The following is an 8758-nucleotide window of genomic DNA, read 5'->3' on the forward strand; positions in this document are numbered from 1 at the left end:
AACTCCCCTTCCTGTCCACACATCAGCAAATATAAAGCAGAATAAAGGGCTTTAATTCCTGGACCTGCATGAAGTATGGACCACTCAATGAGTTTCCCACCCGTGTAAAATCGGTTCTGTTCTAAAGCTGTCTGATTGTAGGCAGAGAAAACCTGGCCTTGTTTTCCTTCAAAAATTCCAAGTGCTGTCTGTACTTCGATCGTTAAGAGCCTGATGGAAAGAAAATGATGTCTGTTCATTGGAAAGAAAACAGAAATTTTAATTTAAAGTTAAATAGTTTTTTATTGTGTTAAAAGTTTTAATCAGACCCATGTAGGAACAGAATACGCATGATGTAGGCATATAGCGCCTTTTCGTAAAAATTTAAAATTTTCTTTTACTGAAGCAATGTGGTTCACATTTTCAAGAAATATCTAAAAAACATTAGCTTTACATAGAAATGATTTACAAAGACAGAAAAATCAATGAAAAACATAGGCAGGGTCTCACAGACAAAGCATAGCTAAAGCCAAGACTAGGCCTAGGCTTTTGTTGTTCTGTGTTTTCTTTATTTCAAATTCATGAAATGAATGAAAAATTGTGAAAAGCACTATATAAATACAACTGAATTGAATTGATTAAACTAAGATGTTTATACATACTTTATAAACGTGCCTCAGAAAAAGTCAGTCCAAGTTATTTTCAGTTAAGACAGCTCAAACATGTGGCATAGTGTAGGACTAGACTTTAGCTTTGTCAGTGAAACCAGGGGATCATTTTTAAAAGATTTACCAACCTAAAGAACTCCCTTTGTGGACCACCAAAATCGTCAGCAGAATCTCCAACAAACTCATTATGTGGAGTTCGGTGCTATGCAAAGAAGCTCTTTGACAATGCTTGACAGGCACTGTGGAGAATTCTTGACCTCCTTGCAACAACAACAGTGTGTTCATCCATGTCAAGATTTTCTTTCTGGAATGATTTCAGAATGTCGGCCAAATCACCTGCATCCTAAATATAAGTTTAGATATAAGAAACATCATAACATACAGTATTTTATAATATATTTTATAAGCTTATTATATTACTATTTTAAATATGTTATTTTAGGTAAACCTTACGGTAAATAATACACTCACGTTGTCTGAAGTGTTTTTACTGGGAGAGCGCAACATAACTGGCTCGTCTTCTTCTGCACCTGACAGAGCCATGATGTGTTCGTCACTTGCTGGTTGGATTATCCTGTAATAGACCTAAAATAAAAACCAACAGCTAAATAACAAGATAAATTATTGCACCATTTTGTAATTTGACATAGCAAATACTCAGTTTGTAAAATGTGACCTTGAGTGAAAACCAGGCAAAAGTCATATGATCAAATTATAAGATTCTGAGCATCAAAATTTGGCATAACTAAAAAAATGACAATAATAGTTGTGTTTATTGCTATAAATGATAGATTATATAATAGATTTTCAGATACAATACTGTTCTTTACATCTACAGAAAACAGTAAATCACAAACAAAGGCTTTAGCTGGGTCTTTATCTTTCATAGATGGGACACAAATTTTAATTCTACTGTATCAGCCTTACCTTTACATGCATTTCGGGAAACACTAGATAAAATCTAGAATTCATTTAACATTTAACAAGAAAATTATTAAAATTGTAAGGAAAGTGCATTTAAATTATGCCAGAATCTATAGTACATACATCAGGAGTTCCTGCATTGATCCATTCAACATGTAACAGAGGGCCAGCATTGTCCTGCATATCATATACATTTTAGGTAATTTTCCAAGAAAAATCATAAATGTATATAATTACTATTAAGTAATGGTGGGTTCAGAGTAGTACCATAGCAGATATGCGGGGTGGCAATGAGGGCTGGAAATGAGTTGGTACTATAGCTGGTGTCTGGGCTAGTGATGATTCCTGGACATGATGTAGTGCTACATTTGGTAACTGGGATGGTGATGATTCCTGGACATGATGTAGTGCTACAGTTGTTGTCTGGGCTGGTGATGATGGCTGCAAATGAGATGGTGCTACAGCTGGTGTCTGGGCTGGTGATGATGGAGATGTTGAGTTCTTAAAGAAACAAGAGATAACAAGAAACACAGTGTACATAAAAAGTACCTAGTCATTCCCAGCTGTGAATACAAAAATCTAAAGTTTGTAATATAGAATGGTTTAATTTTATTTGTTTTACTTCATTTCATTCATTTTTATTAGGATTAGCAGCTACTGTTACTATTGGAACTATAAATACTATTGTTTTCCCTAAAATTACATGTAAATGAAACAGATAAATAAATATTCTGTCCATATATTTTTTTTAAAATGTCAAACCTTACTTGATCGAGCTGAGACAGGTTAACAGAAGGTCGTATGTAAATGACTCTGTCCTTGAAAAGCATGCACAGAACTGATCCACTCATTTCAGTTCCATGTTCTAGCGTAGGTTTTACAAGCTGTGTGTTCGATGCTCTCAGGATCTCTATTCTTAAACAGAAAATAAAAGATTAATTGCAGAATTTATATAGACCCCACCCACCCTTTTGATATACTTACTCTGTGCTGTTCTGAAGTTTCAATTCATATATGGAACGAATGTGCTCCATGACTTCTTGCGCAGTGCAACTTTTTTGGAATTGGACACCATTTATAACATAGCCATCATTCAAGAGCTGCACTCTTGGTATGGTATGGGGTTAATTATGTGCCAAAATTTAACAAACAAACACAATCTGCTTTGCAAAGAAAAAAACGACTTTCTCACAAATGCAGCGTTTTGCAAACAAACACAATCCGATTTACAAAGAAAAAAATTCTACTTTCTCACAAATGCACCCTCCGTATTTTCTCACAAATGCATCCATCCGTATTTTCTCACACATGCGCCCAACCTATTTTCTCACAAATGCAATGGAGCAACTCCCTCTTCCAAAACAGCAGATGGCGCTATCGGTCAATTTACTCTATTCTCCCAAGACCTCAAACAACGTGTTTATATGGTTTACCCCTATGTCCCAGAGGAATATGAGTGGGGAACAGTTTTGAGGTGTCCATTATACATCCAGACAGCCAGACATATTAACACTCCACTATCTTTAGGATAGAGCCCTGTAGGGGAATAATACAGTTATATCAAACCACAGCTGCATTTTAATGAACTATTGAATTATTAACTATAATTAGTGATCATATCTACATTTAAATAATCTGTGTCTGTAGTACAATACTACATTGTAGACAGCTGTTGCAGCGCGAGGTGTAGATACAGTAAGATGCAAGAATCATTGTATTAGACTGCATGAAATTTATGAAACTTTTTACAAGCAGGTTTGTAATAGAATTCTGTCGGTAATTCAGTATGTTTACTGTTCATTTAAAGCTTTTTCCCCCTTATAACTTTGTTAAAGATTATTTAAATGTAGATATGATCACTAATTATAAAAGATTTTGATGCATCATGTCGCATACGTCCGGTGTGGATATAAAAAGCCAAACATGATGGCAGTTCTTTCAGCCTTCAATAGTTCATTAAAATGCAGCTGTGGTTTGATATAACTGTATTATTCCCCTACAGGGCTCTATCCTAAAGATAGTGGATTGTTAATATGTCTGGCTGTCTGGATATATAATAGACACCTCAAAACTGTTCCCCACTCATATTCCTCTGGGACATAAGGGTAAACCATATAAACACGTTGTTTGAGGTCTCGGGAGAATAGAGTAAATTGACCGATAGCGCCATCTGCTGTTTTGGAAGAGGGAGATGCTCCCTTGCATTTGTGAGAAAATAGGTTGGGTGCATTTGTGAGAAAATACGGATGGATGCATTTGTGAGAAAATACGGATGGATGCATTTGTGAGAAAGTTGATTTTTTTTCTTTGCAAATCGGATTGTGTTTGTTTGCAAAACGCTGCATTTGTGAGAAAGTCGTTTTTTTCTTTGCAAAGCAGATTGTGTTTGTTTGTTAAATTTTGGCACATAATTAACTCCATACTCTTGCCATTCCTCTTGGGACAACAGAGGTCTCAGGAGAAGTCAAAAGACACACTTCTCTACAAAAAGGAGCACCTGCCTTTCTACAGCACCTAAAATAAAGAAACTAAAGTTTGAAGTCATATTTTTCTCTCATGCTGTAAAATATTGTACATTATTCTAAAAATAAATGTGGTGTGAGCTGCTTCAAAAATGACTTTATTGTGACTTTATTATTTATTAATTATAATGAATACTTGCAATAACCAGAAGAACAGGTTAATGTAAATAATTTGCTAGCTGCACAAATTTCTAAGTAATGATTTACTTTTATATATTTACATTTATACAACAGTATATTGCGATATTGCTTTAGTATATTCATCAAGTTTACCTTCTTCTCATGTTAATGATATGATGTGTTTGGCCTCCCATACAAACACATGAAAATTAAGACGAACGTGAGCCGCCGTGGGCGGACCAAATATTAACACGAGCCACTGGGCAGCGCTGCGCGACTCTGATAGAAATAGACCCCGCCCACTATCAATTTACATTTTACCCACAATTCCCTGCTGTATTTTAGAGTGCACAATAGTGATGGGAAGTTTAAATCATTTTAGTGACTCGGTTATTTGAATCTCGTTCATCAAAATGAACTAATCTTTTTCCGAGTCATTTAGTTCATTTCGTTCTTTTGTTTAGAAATAATTTAAAATGTTGCATTTTCAATAAAAAGACCCTCAATACGTCTACATGCACACATTTTGGCTATAGTTCCAGTAATGAAAATATTACAATGCAGCTAAGGACATATTATAATAAACAGAATGAGCAGCTCAATATATCTTCTGGTCCAAGTCGTTCGTTCTTTTAAAACTATTGCACCGCATAGCGTCTATGGGAGTCACATGACAAAATGAACGACTTGGAGTAGAAGAGTCATTGAGAGAATCGCTCATTTCTGTTTCCTGTACATAACCTACTGAGGTTTTGCGATGATTTGCGCAAGCACGTCCAGTAGAAAATGAACGAATCACTCTGAGATACTCGTTTAAAAAGAACAAATCATTCATGAACGACCCATCACTAATGCTTAGGCTATAACGATATTGGCAAACATTATGAAGTTAAACTTCTTAAATGTATTATGTTTATTTTTCTTTTATGGAAACTGCAGTATTCTACGGTAATTTCTTGCAACAGAAAGGGCTGTTCAAAGCAGAAATTTTAGTGACCTACTGTACAATGCAGTCATCTTCATCTTGTGGAACACATGCAAGTTTTGTTGATTATATTGGACAGTTTACAAGTAATCCCAGATTTGTACAGAATATGCATCTTCAAATTTATTGATGTCTGAATATAGACTACTTAATAACAGGCTTAAAAAGTCAAACAATTGGAAAATTTAATTATTTTATATCTTTTACATCTTTCATTCTTCCTTAGGAAAATTTACCGGGCATGTGATGAATTTATCAGACAATGGAATCACCACAATATGAGAACAGAGGGTGGCATGAGTCCACTAGCATTGTGGAACTCTGGTATGATAATTGAGCCAAATGTCCCTAATGTGTCTGACATAGATGACTACAGTATTGACTTTGTTAATGAGAATATGACACAGATCAACACTGACCAGAAAACACGTTTAGTGTGAGCACTGCAGATACTGATTACCTTAAACGTTATTGGATCCCTTATCAGATTTTGGGAATAATGGGAATAACTGTTTTGGACTGAACTGTTTTTATGTGCCATCACAATACACATAGAAAGAATCCAGACACGTTATTTAAGATTATTTTTATCCACAAACTGTAAGTTTTACAAACTTTGTAAAACAGAAGTGCTTTTTAATAAATCTGTTTTTACGGCACATCTTTCATGTTTTAAATGTCTTAATTCACAATAAATAATTATTGAAAAAACTACACTTGGAATACACTTAATAGCCAAAAATAGCTTTTTTAAAACATGCATTTTAAAAAATAATTTTAATATGGTTGAGCGAGAACTTAGTGTTATTTTGTCTATTAATGTTGGCTGTGATCCAGAAGACTTGTTGCTCGGAATACGTGTGGATATAGTCTTAGACAAACATAAAAAAACACTTTGCAAGTTTCTAACATTTTGTGTGTTCTGAACTGGTTAGGGGATAAAGCCCCTTCTAGGGCATTATGGCACAGGGTTATTCTGGAATATGTCTCATTGGCTTTCTTAACCTCTGCAGTTAAAGATGTCATATTTCATAGAAGATAGGACCCTTGCTTAAGATATATGGGTTTAGATGTATCCGCTTTTCTTATTAGAGGTTTTGTTTAATACGAGTTTTTATGAAAAGGGGGGGAGGGAGGGTAAAAAAAGAAATTGTGTAGTATATTGAAGTACAAATACGTAAAGCATTTTGATTGTGTGTCTTGTCTTTTATTTCTCTCTTACATTTTTTTAAGGAAGTGGTGAGCCATAATAGGGTTTTTTTCTGGTTTGTATATGTTTGTAAAATGTTTAAAAAATTAATAAATACAGATTAAAAATAAAAACTGCAGATTTGCGGCAGCCATCCACATACAGTATTATCCCCACATTGATTTTTCAGGAAATTCAAATCTTATTCTAAAGCATATGTCTCTTGTAAACAATAAAAATAGAAAGGCTTAAATATATAGTAGAACAAAGAAACAAGATTATTTTCTACACCTTTAAGTGCAATATATAAAACTGGCAAACATGAGATTGTAACATTACAAAAATGGTGCAACCAGGGCCAACACGGATGGCAGCTACTCATGCAGGACATGAAGTCTGCTTCTGAGCTTTTCATTCCAGATTCCATACAGAAAATAATTCTGGATTGCGCTAATTTAGAAGAAAGGTGTGTTTTTGGAGCGAGGTGAGAGGAGCCAAACCCATTAACATGCCTACTTTGGGGTTCTTATCCTTGCTGGAGGATAAGATGGAGATTCCAATCCACCGGGTATCCCTGTGGGATGCAGAAACGGGCAGAGAACTTTTCCTGATGTGTTGTATAGACTGATATGGTTCAGCTTGTGTTGTATAACCTGACCTGAATGGGTAAAATGAATGGGTCTAGTTCAAAGAAAAAAAAATCAATAGTTAAGAAAAACCTTGCTTTATTAGTAAATGTGTTGACTTTTTCCCACTCATAAAAATATAATGAATTTTCTTTTACATTTTTTTTTTTTTTTTAATTAAAAAAAAAAAAAGAACGAGTAGAACTTTAATTCATAAATGTGATCTAACAAACATAAGGGCAAATATTAACATAAATCCTGTTTTTGTTGGTAAAACCCTCAAGGTATTTCTAGTGCAGGAAGAACTATCGTCATTCGTCAGTTGGCATATGACACAGCCCTTTTCCTAAAGAACAGCTTTAAGATGCCTGTAGCTATTGAAGTATTGGAGTTACAGTATTTACCAAAGCATCTGGCCTCCAAATAAATCTGAAGAAATGTAAACTATTAGCTATTAAAAACTGCGATGTTGATTCTATGTAAAAACACTGTTACCTAGATGAAAAGCAGAGATGTTTTTAAAAAAAAATGTAACCTAGTCAATGAAAATGTAATCAGTGGCTAATAAGAGATCTCTCTTTAAAAGGTAAAGTTCTAGTTTCAAACGCTGAGGGCATTTCTAGATTAACATATACAGTACTGCACTGTCTTTATATGTAGATCCCCAAAATGATAGCTAAGATACTTTTTGTGTATCTTATCCACCACACTTTGTGTGGAAAAACCGAACTCATTATTTGGAGAAATATGTTATGATGAAAAAAGTACAGTAATTGTGGTCTGGACTTTTTGGACCTTTCTACCTTGAATTACACTTTTAAGACTAATTGGATCAGACATTTTTTGCTGGCTTGGTCTCTAATTTATAAGCACAACTAAATTCCTCATAGATTTTTTTCTTTGGAATTTATTATACAAATCAAAACCCTTTACTTTCAACGGTGGTTTAATAATAATATTCACTTTTAGGCATTTGGCAGACGCTCTTATCCAGAGCGACTTACAAAAAGTGCTTTAAAGTTTACATTATTGGATACATACTTACACTGGGTTAACTAGGTTAATAACTTAGTGCCATTAGTCAAACACAACTGGAAAGAGGGTTCTTTTGGTGTTAAGGGGGTGGTCAGCTTTACAATTATAGTGAATTTATCCAGCACTATGGTCTTCCCATTTCTCCAAAAGACATTCCAATAGTTTTTGGTGCTTTCAGGGGGCCCCCGGCCCTGCTGTAGAAACTTTAAAGGGAAATGGGTGCATGGGAGCCTACTTTTTGAAAGCCCACTTAGGCCCTCCTATTATGGTCCTGGCTTCTGGCTACCAGGGGGTCCTAGGGAGGATGGGGGCTTTGGGGGCTTTTAGAGGGCCCTCTGATTATGAGGGCCCTACTAGGAGGCCCTAGGGAGGAGGGTGTAGTGTACCTTTAGAGGGCCATCTGATTACAAGGGCCCCTACCATGGGGCCCCTGGCTTCTGGGGGTAGGGGAGGGGGGCGTGTTAACAGCCTTACAGAAGGCCCTCTGACTAGGGAGCGGTAGCATGGTGGGATGCGCAATTTGTTTTTTTTGCTTCAATCTGTATTATAGTATGCTTGCCCTTCTAAATCTATATGGCATATAGTAAAAGAACGAAAAGTAATGTAATAAAAGTAGATCTACAATCGCAAATTTAAACTGTTAGAGACTTCCATGAGCCGGTAAGAAGACAAAAGGATCACACAGCTAACGACAACATTAACTGTAGCTT

The sequence above is a fragment of the Clarias gariepinus genome, chromosome 24, assembly GCF_024256425.1.
Source record: "Clarias gariepinus isolate MV-2021 ecotype Netherlands chromosome 24, CGAR_prim_01v2, whole genome shotgun sequence".
NCBI classification, from domain to species: Eukaryota; Metazoa; Chordata; class Actinopteri; order Siluriformes; family Clariidae; genus Clarias; species Clarias gariepinus.